At 47.1% G+C, this 14,215-nt stretch overlaps 1 protein-coding gene across 2 annotated transcripts in view; it reads right to left on the bottom strand.

The window, feature by feature from the left end:
* NRP2 (neuropilin 2) overlaps positions 1–14,215 on the bottom strand; it is a 249,414-nt gene that overhangs the window by 119,737 nt on the left and 115,462 nt on the right. The gene's annotated exons all lie outside the window — the stretch shown is intronic.

Below are 14,215 nucleotides of genomic sequence, written 5' to 3'. Positions count from 1 at the left end.
TCTAGAAAATAACATTTTCGTTGTCGTCTCACAAGCATAAAAAGTTTGAAACTGCAATTAATCCAGAATGCGGCAGCTAGACTGGTGACTGGGAGTGGCCGCTGGGACCACATAACACCGGTCCTGAGAGATCTGCATTGGCTCCCAGTACATTTCTGAGCACAATTCAAAGTGTTGGTGCTGACCTTTAAAGCCCTAAACGGCCTCGGTCCTGTATACCTGAAGGAGCGTCTCCACCCCCATCGTTCAGCCCTGACACTGAGATCCAGCGCCGAGGGCCTTCTGGCGGTTCCCTCATTGCGAGAAGTGAGGTTACAGGGAACCCAGACAGAGGGCCTTCTCGGTAGTGGCGCCCGCCCTGTGGAACACCCTCTCTTCAGATGTGAAGGAAATAAGCAGCTATCCTATCTTTAAAAGACATCTGAAGGCAGCCCTGTTCAGGGAAGTTTTTAATATTTAATGCTGTATTGTTTGCGCGGCAATACCCGCCCCCACCCACAGATGGAGCAATAAAGACACAGGACAACAGAATTAAGTTTAATGGGCGTAAATGGCCACAACTTTATTGATTACAGGTAAGAGCGGTATTGGCTATAGGCATCGGCCCTAACGGACTATCCGGTCTAACCGGGAAGGGTTAATCACCAACAGGGGGAGCCCTCGAGATGCACATCCCTGAGCGCTCCCTGAGGGGTTACCGCTCGGGGGCGCGCTTTAGGCCCTAGCCTCCGTCGGTTTCGGACGAGGCTACGCCCCCCGGAGTCCTTTAACGAACTACCCTTCATAAATTGGGGGAGGTGATGGCGAACCTCCCCCCCAACCTCATTTGCATGACAATGCCCCTGCCGATGCCTACCGCCAAAATCAAGGAGTTGTGACGTTTTGCTACGAGGTAGGCGAAAAAAACCAAGTGGCTTCCAAAATCAGCCAATTAGCCAAATGGAAAAACTCCTACCAGGCCCCTTGCGGCGATCAGCCGAAGCCCATAGCAAAGTCTGAGAGCAAACCTAAAAGGGCGGGTGGGCGGGGAAACCTCGCTGCTGGAGAAAAGGAAAGAGGAGCGAGACCGGGCTGCCCCGACCTTAAGTGCCCCCAGTTGAGCCCGCCCATGGTCCCAGCCCATTGGCTGGTATTGTTGTGGTTGGGCGGGCGCTAGGGGGAATCCCTGAAGTCACGCAGAGCTGATGCAGCTCCGCGAGAACGTGGGTTGAGGGAGTGAGCCCCGCAACCACCCCCTCCTGAGCTCGGGAGTGGCTTTTTAACACTCGATTGGGGGTCGCCCAGAGTGGCTGGGGAAACTCAGCCAGATGGGCGGGGTATAAATAATAAAATTATTATTATTATTATTATTATTATTATTATTATTATTATTTGAACTTAACTTCACATGCTCGTCCATGTTTCACATTTTTCATCCCAGCTATACTCTGCCATTTCAGATCCTTAGCTGCCTCAAAACTATTTTCCACGCCCAGTATACATCAATGTAAGGTGGTAGGGGGCACAATAAGACTTTAGCAATGAGCCACTCTCAAGAGGCGAGTGGCCTAGTAAGAGCCATCATGAGCCGAATGCAACTCTCAAGCAATTTAAATAATGCTTTAGTTCAAGGCGGCAGATGGAATTGAAAGAAGCTCATATTGTGGTGCAGGATCTACAGATCTTGTGCTCCATCAAGCCAACCCCAGTCTTCCCAACCACTTCCTGTGGCCTGGACTACCATGTTTCCTGCTGTCCCAGGAAACCAGCTAAAACAGGAATCCTGGGAGGGCTGCTGTCTGCTTGTCAGATCCTGATCGCAGCTTATGCATGCAAGGAAACCGGAGGTATAGAGAATTGCCCTTGCAAGCCTCTTCTCTTTCTGCATATGGTGACCAAGAAAGGAGGGGTTGAAGCCACACAACAACAAAAATCCCAGGATTGGAGAGGAGGACCAAAAGGAACATTTTCTGGATGCTGTCTGTGGGGTTTGGGTTGTGAAGGTGTGTTGGTGGAGCAGCAGAGTCGTAAACGGTACATAATAAACAACTACAGTGGTACCTCGGGTTAAGTACTTAATTCGTTCCGGAGGTCCGTTCTTAACCTGAAACTGTTCTTAACCTGAAGCACCACTTTAGCTAATGGGGCCACCCGCTGTTGCCGCACCGCCGGAGCACGATTTCTGTTCTCATCCTGAAGCAAAGTTCTTAACCTGAAGCACTATTTCTGGGTTAGCGGAGTCTCTAACCTGAAGCGTATGTAACCTAAAGTGTATGTAACCCGAGGTACCACTGTATTTCGATTTGTAGTTTTCCCAATTTGTAGCTTTTAACTCAAATGAACGGCTTTACCCGCCCCCTTTCCTTTTTTCACTGCTACTGCCCCCCCCCCAAGACATACATACACCTGCCTTTCACCTCATGCATATACTTAACATTTCCCGCTGGTTCTCGCTATCCGGCGGGTCGACATGTATCGATAGTCAATAAAGATCTGACCTACATAATTAATTTGCTTTAAGACACCAAGGGAGTGCGCAGAATGACATGGCCGGATGAAGGGCCTTTATTCCCCCCCCCCCCCGTTCCCTTCTCTCCCCCCCCCCAATACCCCTCTACTGGATTTCATGGCCAGGCTGCTCTTCCAATGTTAAAATGTCCCACTGTCAGTTTGGGGAGTGTGTGTTTTTTCAGTTCCAGTGGGTGTGGGAGGAGCCCTGCCCGCGACAGCATCAGCAGGGAAAGCAAAGCAAAACAAAACAAAACAAAAAACAAACAAACCAGGTGGGTTGAGTACACATTACATCCAAGAAGCAGTTTATGATCCCAAAGACCCTTCGCCTTATTTATTTTTCCTTCTGGTTTTCTCGTCAAGAGTTTCTGAGGCCATTAAAAGGGAGAGGGGTTTGTGTTTTCTGGGAGGGGACCAGAGTTTGGGAGAAAGTTCCCGTGCATAATTCGTGCGTGCTTCGGCCTGTCTCCCTGGACCACTTGGATTAAGTTAACCCCCCCCCCCCCCCCGTGGAGACAAAAAACACTAACAGGATTAGGGGGTTCAGGACTTCAGAGGGAGAAGAATGAAGGAGGGAAGTCTGTGGAGATTATCTTTCTGCTACAGAGAGACAGGGCTTTGGGTGGAGAGCAGGGAAACATCAGGCATGCAACGACTCAGAAGGAAGAGGAGCAAGGAACTGGCCTGGCTTTCATTATATATGGGTGTAGATCCGACCGCTTAACACTTCAACATGAGTGATGCACTTACATGAGAAATGACTGTACATGATAGACCATACAAACTTCCATGCATACAGTGGTACCTCGGGTTACATACGCTTCAGGTTACAGACCCCACTAACCCAGAAATAGTACCTCGGGTTAAGAACTTTGCTTCAGGATGAGAACAGAAATCGTGCTCCGGCGATGCGGCAGCAGCAAGAGGCCCCATTAGCTAAAGTGGTGCTTCAGGTTAAGAACAGTTTCTTTCTTTTTTTAAAAGAAATATTTATTAAAGTTTTACAAAAGCATAAGTACAAAAATACATGAAAAAATATAAAAAAATAAAAATACAACATACAAAAGAAAAAAAGAAAATAAGAAAAAATTAAAAACAAATCCGTTTTTTATAACTTTAAACTCATTTGCTTGTTTCCTTGACCTCCTCTCACCTCCCCTTTTTGTATCCTATTTACATAATCAAATCAGCAAATCCTTGCCCTCATTCATTTATCTTAACTCTTAACAGTTTCAGGTTTGTTGTTAGCCGCCCTGAGCCCAGCTTCGGCTGGGGAGGGTGGGATATAAATAAAATTTATTATTATTATTTATTATTATTATTATTATTATTATTAAGAACGGACCTCCGAAATGATTTAAGTACTTAACCCGAGGTACCACTGTACAGACTTCCTGCAACTGGTCTCAGATTTTACAGGGATTCCCCTTCCACCGGTCTTTAGAACAGGCCAGGCACAGTTCGACGAGTGTCTGAATCAGCCCTTATCCACTAACAGTGTTTCCCAAACTCGGGTCTCCAGCTGTTTTTGGACTACAGCTCCCATCATCCCTAGTTGGCAGGATTATGGGTCAGGGATTATGGGAATTGTAGTCCAAAAGTAGCTGGAGACTCCAGTTTGGGGAATCCTGCACTGGAAGCACAATCCTGCACTTGCAAGCAATTTAAGATCACGCTCACATGACCAGTCCCCTCTGCATAGCTGTCAACAGTTGCCTTTTTTAAAAGGGAAATTCCCTTATTCCGAATAGGATTCCTCACAAGAAAAGCTGACAGCTATGCCCCTCTGGGCACTGACAATGGTAACACCAAATGTCTACCCCATTCGCATCTAAAGCAAGGGGTGAGGGAGGCTCCCTGCGTTCAGCTGTCTCCAAATTCTTTACTCCTGTCCTGTCCTGTCCTCCTGAAAAGGGATTGAAGTGACAGAGAAAATCAAGGAAGGTAAAGCTGTGTGTGTTTGTGTGTCTATGTTTTTTCTTTTCTTTAATATTTATAGCTCAATTTTCTTCTCCAAACAACACAGAAAGTGGCTTATGGCATGGACTAAAACAATAAATGCAGCCATATCAAGATGACGTGCAATAAAATGCATTTATCTAATACAGTGGTACCTCGGGTTAAGCACTTAATTCGTTCCGGAGGTCCGTACTTAACCTGAAACTGTTCTTAACCTGAAGCACCACTTTAGCTAATGGGGCCTCCCACAGCTGCTGCACTGCCGGAGCACGATTTCTGTTCTCATCCTGAAGCAAAGTTCTTAATCTGAAGCAGTATTTCTGGGTTAGCAGAGTCTGTAACCTGAAGTGTATGTAATCCGAGGTACCACTGTAATAGTAATATCCCCAATTCGTATGAACTTTTCACGCCTAACCAATTAAATAATATAACAGAATTAAACAATAATTAACTAAGTCATCCAGTCCGCTGTAACCTTGCTCCCACCCACACTTTTGTGTAACACCCCTCTACATGTGAATAGGGAAGACACATGAACAACCAACATGGCTGTCCTCTTCAGCTCTCATTTGGCCCTTTGTAGAGGTTCGACAGATTTACAGTGGTACCTCGGGTTACATACGCTTCAGGTTACATATGCTTCAGGTTACATATGCTCCAGGTTACATATGCTTCAGGTTACAGACTCCACTAACCCAGAAATAGTGCTTCAGGTTAAGAACTTTGCTTCAGGATGAGAACAGAAATCGTGCTCTGGTGGCACGGCAGCAACAGGAGGCCCCATTAGCTAAAGTGGTGCTTCAGGTTAAGAACAGTTTCAGGTTAAGAACGGACCTCCGGAACGAATTAAGTACTTAACCCGAGGTACCACTGTAACTGGAAATCACATGCTCTCTTCCTTAGCTCCCTGCCTATTGTCCTGTACATTAAGCAATCACAGGGAGACGTTAACTTCCAGATGTCCACTATAGCAGTATTTATATCACTGATCCAATGTGGAGTAGCAGCCAGAACAGGCCTGCACCACCAAGCCAAGCACAATCTGCCAGCTGTATATTCGCAGCCTCCCGGAGTGTTAAGAAAGGCACACCGTTCAGGAGCCTGTCAGTACCACTTTGCTGCTGTTCTCCAATATATTTCGAAGCTCGTGGGAAGGGTATCTTTGCCTCATCTCTTAGCACAAGGAACTGAGGCACAGAGCGAACCAACTAATTCAGCCTAAGCCACAGCGAGCACCAATGTACCTTCTGGCCTTGGAAATGTCACTCTAGTTCCCTGTGCACTACACAGGCCTGGATGGTTGCTAAATGCCAAAATGTTAATTTGCACAGAGACTGTGAAACCCATGAAAGGGAAAACAGTATATATATTGAGGGGGGGGGGGTGTCTTTTCAGCAGCTACACCTAGCACACTTGGCTCCCTTCTTCCAGGTTTTTCATTTTTTTACTGAGCACTTTATTTCATCCTGGTGAATTTCTACAGATAATGTTTTTTTTTATGCTTTGTTTTTACTGCTTCTCCTGTCTCCTCCTTTTTGGGTGGTTGTTCTGCGATATTGTGATTTTAATCCAAGCCACCCTGGCTGGGGATTTTGCACCAGAAGTGTGGAATGTAAATATTTTAAGAACTCAAATAAATTAAATAGACCCCTCTCAAATGAAAAACAAAATTAAAGCCCTGACTTTTAGGCTGTTTACGTAATTTGGTTTGTTGCATATTAAACAGTGCAGTGTAAGCAAGGCAAATGAACTGTACGTAAAGTCTGCAAGGTTGTGTCACTCTGCCTGGCAGTGAAAGTCCAGATACTGGACATTGCTGAGATGCGCCTCTGAACTTTTAATAATAATAATAATAATAATAATAATAATAATAATAATAATTTTTATTTATACCCCGCCCTCCCCAGCCAAGGCCAGGCTCAGGGTGGCTAACATGCAATAATAAAAACAAGTTGAATGAATACAACTTAAAAACAAGATTAAAATACAACATTAAAATATTGAAACATTAAAACGTTAAAATGCAGCCTCATCACAGGAGGAGAAAGGAAAAAGAAAGAGGGGGAGGGAATCAAATTGGCTCCAAGCCAAAGGCCAGGTGGAACAACTCTGTCTTGCAGGCCCTGCGGAAAGAAATCAGATCCCGCAGGGCCCTGGTCTCATGAGACAGAGCGTTCCACCAGGCTGGAGCCAGTGCTGAAAAGGCCCTGACTCTGGTTGAAGCCAATCTAACTTCCTTAGGGCCCGGGACCTCTAGGGTGTTGCTATTTATGGACCTTGAGGCTCTCCCTGGGGCATACCGGGAGAGGCGGTCCAGTAGGTACTAGGGTCTTAGGCTGTGAAGGGTTTTAAAGGTCAAAACCAGAACCTTAAATCTGACCCTGTACTCTACCGGGAGCCAGTGCAGCTGGAAAAGCACTGGGTGAATATGGTCCTATAGCAGAGACCCTGTGAGGAGCTTCACTGCAGCATTCTGCACCCGCTGGAGTTTCTGGGACAGCTTAAAGGGCAGCCCCGTGTAGAGCAAATTACAGTAGTCAAGTCTGGAGGTGACCATTGCATGGATCACTGTGGACAGACATTTACAAAATGTCTCTCAGAAAGATGAACAAAGCCAAGTCCAATTATTTCTGCTGGTCCCCTATAAAGCGCTTTGGTATATTCCAGTTCTGGACCTACAGGAGATGGTTCCTTCAGCCAGGGACATTGGGGTCCCCCGACGCATACATAAAAACATTTTTAAAGACACACACACACCCCACTTCCCAAACATCAAAGGTCACAGGGACCAAGCAGGGTGGGCCATCAGCCAGCCGAGGGCTGGCAATAAGGATGGGAGCAGTGGCAGATGTATAGCCAGATCCCATTGGCTATGGTTCCAATGCCTGCTCTCCTTTCTGGAACAAAAGATTTGCCTGGGCAGCCATGGTCAGACAAAGTTGGAAGGGAGTGGTAGGATAGCTGCCACCCCTTTGGAATTTGGAGGTTATTTGGGAGTGGGAGATGTGCCAAAGCCATTCCACCTCATCTGCTTTTTGAAATTGGTGGATTCACCCATCCCTTGCTGACAGAAAAACACTTCCAAGCTGAGAAGGAGGACGGCTTGGGGAACTGACCACCGCCTCCTTGCTCATCTTAGGCACTTCCTGGCTTGAGTTGAGGGGCTGCAAAGGTAGTGGCTGTCCTCGAATCCAGTTCTAGGGGTGGGGAGATTAAGGGAAAAAATAGAAGATTTCCTCCTCTTTGTCCCCCATCAGATCCCACTTGCTGCAATGTATTTGAATATGCTTCATGCAGCTCTCAAGGCATGGCACTAATAATTTAAGTAAGGGTAAAGGGACCCCTGACCATTAGGTCCAGTCATGCCCGACTCTGGGGTTGTGGCGCTCATTTCGCTTTACTGGCGGAGGGAGCCGGCATACAGCTTCCGGGTCATGTGGCCAGCATGACTAAGCCGCTTCTGGCGAACCAGAGCAGTGCACGGAAACACCATTTACCTTCCCGCCAGAGCGGTACCTATTTATCTACTTGCACTTTGACGTGCTTTCGAACTGCTAGGTTGGCAGGAGCAGGGACCGAGCAACGGGAGCTCACCCCGTCTCGGGGATTCGAACCGCCGACCTTCTGATCGGCAAGTCCTAGGCTCTGTGGTTTATTCCACACCGATTTTAAAAGGGGGGGGGGACTTTGCCAAGATGGGCAGACCAGTATTTTTTTGCGGGTGAAAACACTCTCCTCTTCCTGAAGGACCCGAAGATCGTTCAGTGATGCTGATGGCAGAGGTGAGGTTTGGAGAATTCAATCAGTTCAGCTCAGGTATCAGGTGTGCAAATCCCTTTCCACCCCACTCCGTCCCTCCTTCTCCCCGAAAGCAATGCTGCTCTTTATGAAAAACAACACGACCATCCCCTTCTGCTGAAAGCTCTTGCTAATCTTGTTTTCCCTCCTCTTTATTCAACTTATCCCTAGTCCCCCGCCTTTGGCACACTGCATCAAGACTGCCAGGGAATTGGAAGTGTACTGGTCTTCACAGCTTATAGAAATCCCCAACAACACCAGTTCTTTTCGCCTCCCTTGGTACCAGCGATGACTGAAGGCGGGGGGTTGCTCTCTTACTTTCTGGGGGAAATAGAATCTTTCTTTCCCAGCTTTGCTTCATGCAGCTCCCCCTGCCTCTTTGGCTCTGTCTCAATTTCTTTTATGAAGATGTCGATGTTGGTCGACCTGTCAGTAGCACCAGTTAAATTTGGCTCTGAGCCCAACTTACAGATTGAGCAGAGAAGGGACTCACTGCTAGCACAGAGACACACATGTATGTATGTATGTATGTATGTGCACATATATACTGTACATGCATAAGCAAAATTTGACAGAGTCCTCCTCTCTTCTCTTTCCCTGCACTCCATGGCACCAAATCACACTGCGGCAGAATTGACAAATCTATTTGGCATGGCGTAGCTATTTCAATTTGAACCATGCAGAGTGCGGCACTGAGGCACCACAAAAGAAACCCAGCATGGAATCTGTGCATTCAGTTCAGAACTTTGGGGGCTTCCTGACAGGAGAGGAAAGTACCCTGGAAGAGAGAGGAAGAGAGAGAGAGAGAGAGAGGTTGTGCAATCAGCGAACAACACATTCAGGCCATTTTCACTTAAGCCAGCTTCTTCCTTCCCTGTACCTGAACATCAAATATGAAACCCGCAGTGGCACAAAATGAGCATTTTGCTCTACCTCTGCTCTCTCTATCCCACATTTCATACAAGAGTCAACTCCCTCTGGGTTTATTTATTTGAAAGATTTCCATCTCACCCTTCCACTGTATTCCCAGAACAATTTTAAAATAATAAAATGGGGGCGAGAGAAAGGATTAAACCGTAACAAAAATAATAAAAACAGAGGTAGGTGCAACAAATCAAAGCAATCCAAAGTCAATGGGTTTGGTCACCAGAAGACCATCGACCTGGCAGGTCACACGCTTGCCAGAACAATAATGTCTTGGGCAGAAGACAAGGGTGCAGAAGACAGAACTAAAGAGGGAGGGAGTCTCAAAAACTAGGCATAGTCACAGAGGAGGCCCACTCCCATGGTCCATCCAGTTGCGTCTTGACCACCCAAAGGACACCAAGTAAAACCACTTGAGTAGATCTTCATGAAAGGGGCAGGTGCTGACAGAACGAGACAGTCCTTCAGATATCCTAGGCAACAGCCATATATGGCTTTAAAGGTAATGACCAACACTTTATTAAAGATTGGAAGGGGCCCCATGGGTCATCTCAAACAACCCCCTGCAATGAAGGCATCTCAGCTGAAATCATAACAGATGCCCATCCAACCTCTGCTTAGAAACCTCCAAGGAAGGTGATTCCACCACCTCTCGTTGGAGTCGGTTGCACTGCCGAACAGCTCTTACTGTCTGAAAGTTTTCCCCGCATCTCCTTTCTTGCAACTTGAAGCCATTGCCTCGAGTCCTATCCTCCAGAGCAGAAGAAAACAAGCATGCTCCCTCTTCCATGTGACGGCCCTTAAAAGTATTTGGAGATGGCTATCATATCTCCACTCAGTTTCCTCTTTTCCAGGCTAACCAGCTCCTCATAAGGCTTAGTTTCCAAACCCTCGATCATCTTGGTTGCCCTCCTCTGCACACGTTCCAGTTTGTCAACATCCTCCCTAAATTGTGGTGCCCAGAATTGGACGCAGTATTCCAGGTGTAGTCTGACCAAGGCTTTGAATTGTGTCTGGTAATGCGGTTGTTGTAAAACTGAGCTCCCTTGCCGCCACATAATGGGGCTTGAAAATACTACTTCCAGACCAGCTTCTGCCACATTCAGCCTGCAACTGCTGAACTAATCTGAGGCTAGCTGCTAAACAGGGGTGGGGAACAATGTACAGTGGTACCTCGGGTTAAGTATTAATTTGTTCCGGAGGTTCGTTCTTAACCTGAAACTGTTCTTAACCTGAAGCACCACTTTAGCTAATGGGGCCTCCCACTGCTGCCACACCGCTGGAGCACGATTTCTGTTCTCATCCTAAGGTAAAGTTCTTAACCCGAGGTACTATTTCTGGGTTAGCGGAGTCTGTAACCTGAAGCGTATGTAACCCGAGGTACCACTGTAATCAGCACAACTTGGGATGGGGGCCTTAATCCTTTCCCTGAAGGCTGCTTTTCCTCTGCAACCCCTTCGGCCAGAGTGTTGTAGTGGTTTAGAGTGGTAGACTCGTAATCTGGTGAACCAGGTTCGATTCCCCGCTCCTCCACATGCAGCTGCTGGGTGACCTTGGGCCAGTCACACTTCTCTGAAGTCTCTCAGCCCCACTCACTTCACAGAGTGTTTGTTGTGGGGGAGGAAGGGAAAAAGGAGAATGTTAGCCGCTTTGAAGCTCCTTCGGGTAGTGATAAAGCGGGATATCAAATCCAAACTCTTCTTCTTCACAATCCACCCAAGTCTCTGTCCCCACCCAGCTGGACCAGGTTTTTCAATTTAGCAGGGAAAAGGGACTGGAAGAAGGAACTAAAGAGGACCATCGACAGAAGGTGGGGAGCAGACTTAGGTGTTGTCCCTCCTGCCTGACCTTTCTCTCCTGCAGATCCCATGTCAACTTTTCTTTCCCCCTTCCCCCGAACATCACACTGCCCTGCCCACGATTCCACATTTGCTGTCAAAGGCCAGCCTGAGGCCAGTTTAAAATAGGGGTATATTTTGTTTAAAATGGGGGGGGGGGAATCTTGAGTTTGGTGGGTAGGGAGGGAATAGCTTTGAAGGAAATTAGATTAGTGGATTAATATCAAACGATGGGGTTGCTCAGCTGGGACAAATCAGCTTTCGAAGTCACTGGCTCCACCCTATTTGCTCCAGATGAGAGCAACCAAGGCTTACCATACTAAATGGGCTAAGAAGAAGCAGAGAACCAGATGTGACAAGAAAGACTTATCAAAACCCACCTCACAACTCCCTTTGCTGTGAACGGCAAATTTCCTACAAGTGACAATCTCGAGTAATTTATGGCCCTTTCTTCCCGAGCATGATTTTTAACTAGTTCTCCAGATCTGTGAATGCTTCAGATATAATCTCGCATGAATCATCTCCCTCCAAATCCTGCCAGAAGGTTAACCTTGGCTCAGGTTCATCCAAAGGGCTGATGATGAAAACTCTAAGGATTATTTCCCTTCCTTTAACGAGATCTGCATGGGAGCATATACATATATATATATATATATATATCTGGGTATCTTAAATGTAACCAGGGACACGGGTGGCGCTGTGGGTTAAACCACAGAGCCTAGGACTTGCCGATCAGAAGGTTGGCGGTTCGAATCCCCGCAACGGGGTGAGCTCCTGTTGCTCAGTCCCTGCTCCTGCCAACCTAGCAGTTCAAAAGCACATCAAAGTGCAAGTAGATAAATAGGTACTGCTCTGGCAGGAAGGTAAACGGCGTTTCCATGCGCTGCTCTGGTTCGCCAGAAGTGGCTTAGTCATGCTGGCCACATGACCCGGAAGCTGTACGCCGGCTCCCTCGGCCAATAAAGCAAGATGAGCGCCACAACCCCAGAGTCGGCCACGACTGGACCCAATGGTCAGGGGTCCCTTTACCTTTACCTTAAATGTAACTAAGATAAAACAAAGGCAGGTAGGTTCGGTGGGTGGGCATTAAAGGAAGGAGGGAAGGACCACATCCCACTGAAAGCCACTTGGGCATCGTAGGTGCTTTAAATCGTGGAGCCCAGAAGAAAGAAAGCATGCACTGGAGCAGAGGGAAATCTGCAGCCATTGAAAGACAAGAGGCAGAGCAGCACTCAGAACACCTCTGAAAGGTCTCACATCCTCAAGCCACACCTGGGCCTTTCTATGGAGGCCAAAACATCACCTCTGATAATTGCAGTGTGTTGCTTGGGAAACCTAACCTGTTACTCCAAGGAAGGGTAACAATTAGGGCTGGGCAGAATATCGAAAACTGAGCATCCAAAACTGGTTTGGAAATCCATTTCGTGATATAGGTTTCATAATCTTTGATCATTATATGATGCTATACAAAAATCACAATGTGGGGAAAACCATGAAGCCAGCCAATGCCTTTACTTAGTTCCATCCTTATTTCAAACACTGTGGTATATCAGTATACAGTTAAGTACTTAATTCATTCCGGAGGTCCGGAGTTAACCTGAAACTGTTCTTAACCTGAAGCACCACTTTAGCTAATGGGGTCTCCTGCTGCCGCCGCGCCGCCGGAGCACGATTTCTGTTCTCATCCTGAAGCAAAGTTCTTAACCCGTGGTACTATTTCTGGGTTAGCGGAGTCTGTAACCTGAAGCGTATGTAACCCGAGGTACCACTGTATTACAATGTCTAGTGGTGATATATCACCAAGTTGAAAACCAGCTCCATCCTTATTTTAGACATTGTGGTATATTGATACATCGCAATGTTCAGCTGGTGTTATATTGCGATGTTGATAACCAGGTATCACCCAGCCCAAGAAAACAATACAGCAATCTTCCCTATAGCGATCCACAAAAACAGTCCCACTTGAACCCCCAGCTCTGGATTACAAAATTAGACGGGAGGGAGTTTGAAGGTGCTGGGTTCTGGGTGAAATTACTTGCTGCTTGGTTTGGGCGGAATTGCTTGTCTCGGGATCACAGACAAATGAAGAGGGAATAAAAGAGGTGCGCCAAACCTTCCCCTTGGCAGCAGCCAAGCCGAAGCTTCTATCGCTCCTAGCTAGCAATCGCTGGATCTTCGAGAAGCTTCCCTCCCTCTTAGCTTAAGGTGGGTTTTCTCTGGCAAAGTTTGAATTCATGTTCTACAGTATTCTGCAGCGGAGAGCACTGAGGGTCAGTTCAGAAGCGCCTCCACAACAAAGGCAAAGATGAATGACAGCTCCATGCCATCCCAGGAGCAGAGACAGCTTTATTATAAACAGCTGCACTCCATGCGGCCTGCTCTCTCGCACACCTGCCCAAAGCACAAAGTAAGTGCCTTCTCTCCCCCCCACTGAGCAAACACTAAGCATTCGGAGGTTGAGGGATCAGCAAGGGTCAACACAGCCATATTTATAGACAGAGGAGGCACAAGCAGAGAGAGGTCAATGCATCACTGCCAACCAACGGCTGCCGCCGCCGCTGCAGATCCCCTATCCCTGACAAACCGAATTGCTCCTCGTTATTTATCGCCGGGCTTTATTCTCTAGGACACTGGGATCCCCTCTCTGGATTTGTGCCCTTTCATTTTCTAAGCCTCAATAACTCCTGAACTGCAGTTTCATGCGGTTTTGTGATTGTTAACCCAGCATGTGGATGGGGCTCGGGCCATAAATGCTCAATGAATCTTCTATGGCAAAACACGGGATGCAGAAGCATTTCCCCCTTCATTTGCAGTCCACAGACGTACCACAGGCTCTCTCCACTGAGAAAGGCACAACAGCAGCCAGATCCCCCCCACCGTCAAGGAGGAACACTGTTTCCTCAACCCTCAAGAGATAATAAAGATTACTTGGGGAGGGGAGGACAGTTCCATGTTTTGCATCTTGGCAGTAAGCGAACAAAAAAAGGCAGCAAGAAAAGCAACAACTCAAGTTAATTTAGACCTTCCATTCGACCATCAACAGAATCCTTTGCATTCTGGAATTATTACTGTATTTTTCGCTCTATAAGACGCACCAGACCACGAGACACACCTAGTTTTTGGAGGAGGAAAACAAGAAAAAAAATATTCTGAATCTCAGAAGCCAGAACAGCAAGAGGGATTGCTGCGCAGCGAAAGCAGCAATC

This window comes from Podarcis gaigeae, assembly GCF_964106915.1.
Source record: "Podarcis gaigeae genome assembly, chromosome: 1".
NCBI lineage: Eukaryota > Metazoa > Chordata > Lepidosauria > Squamata > Lacertidae > Podarcis > Podarcis gaigeae.
This window is presented reverse-complemented; position numbering and strand designations above follow the sequence as displayed.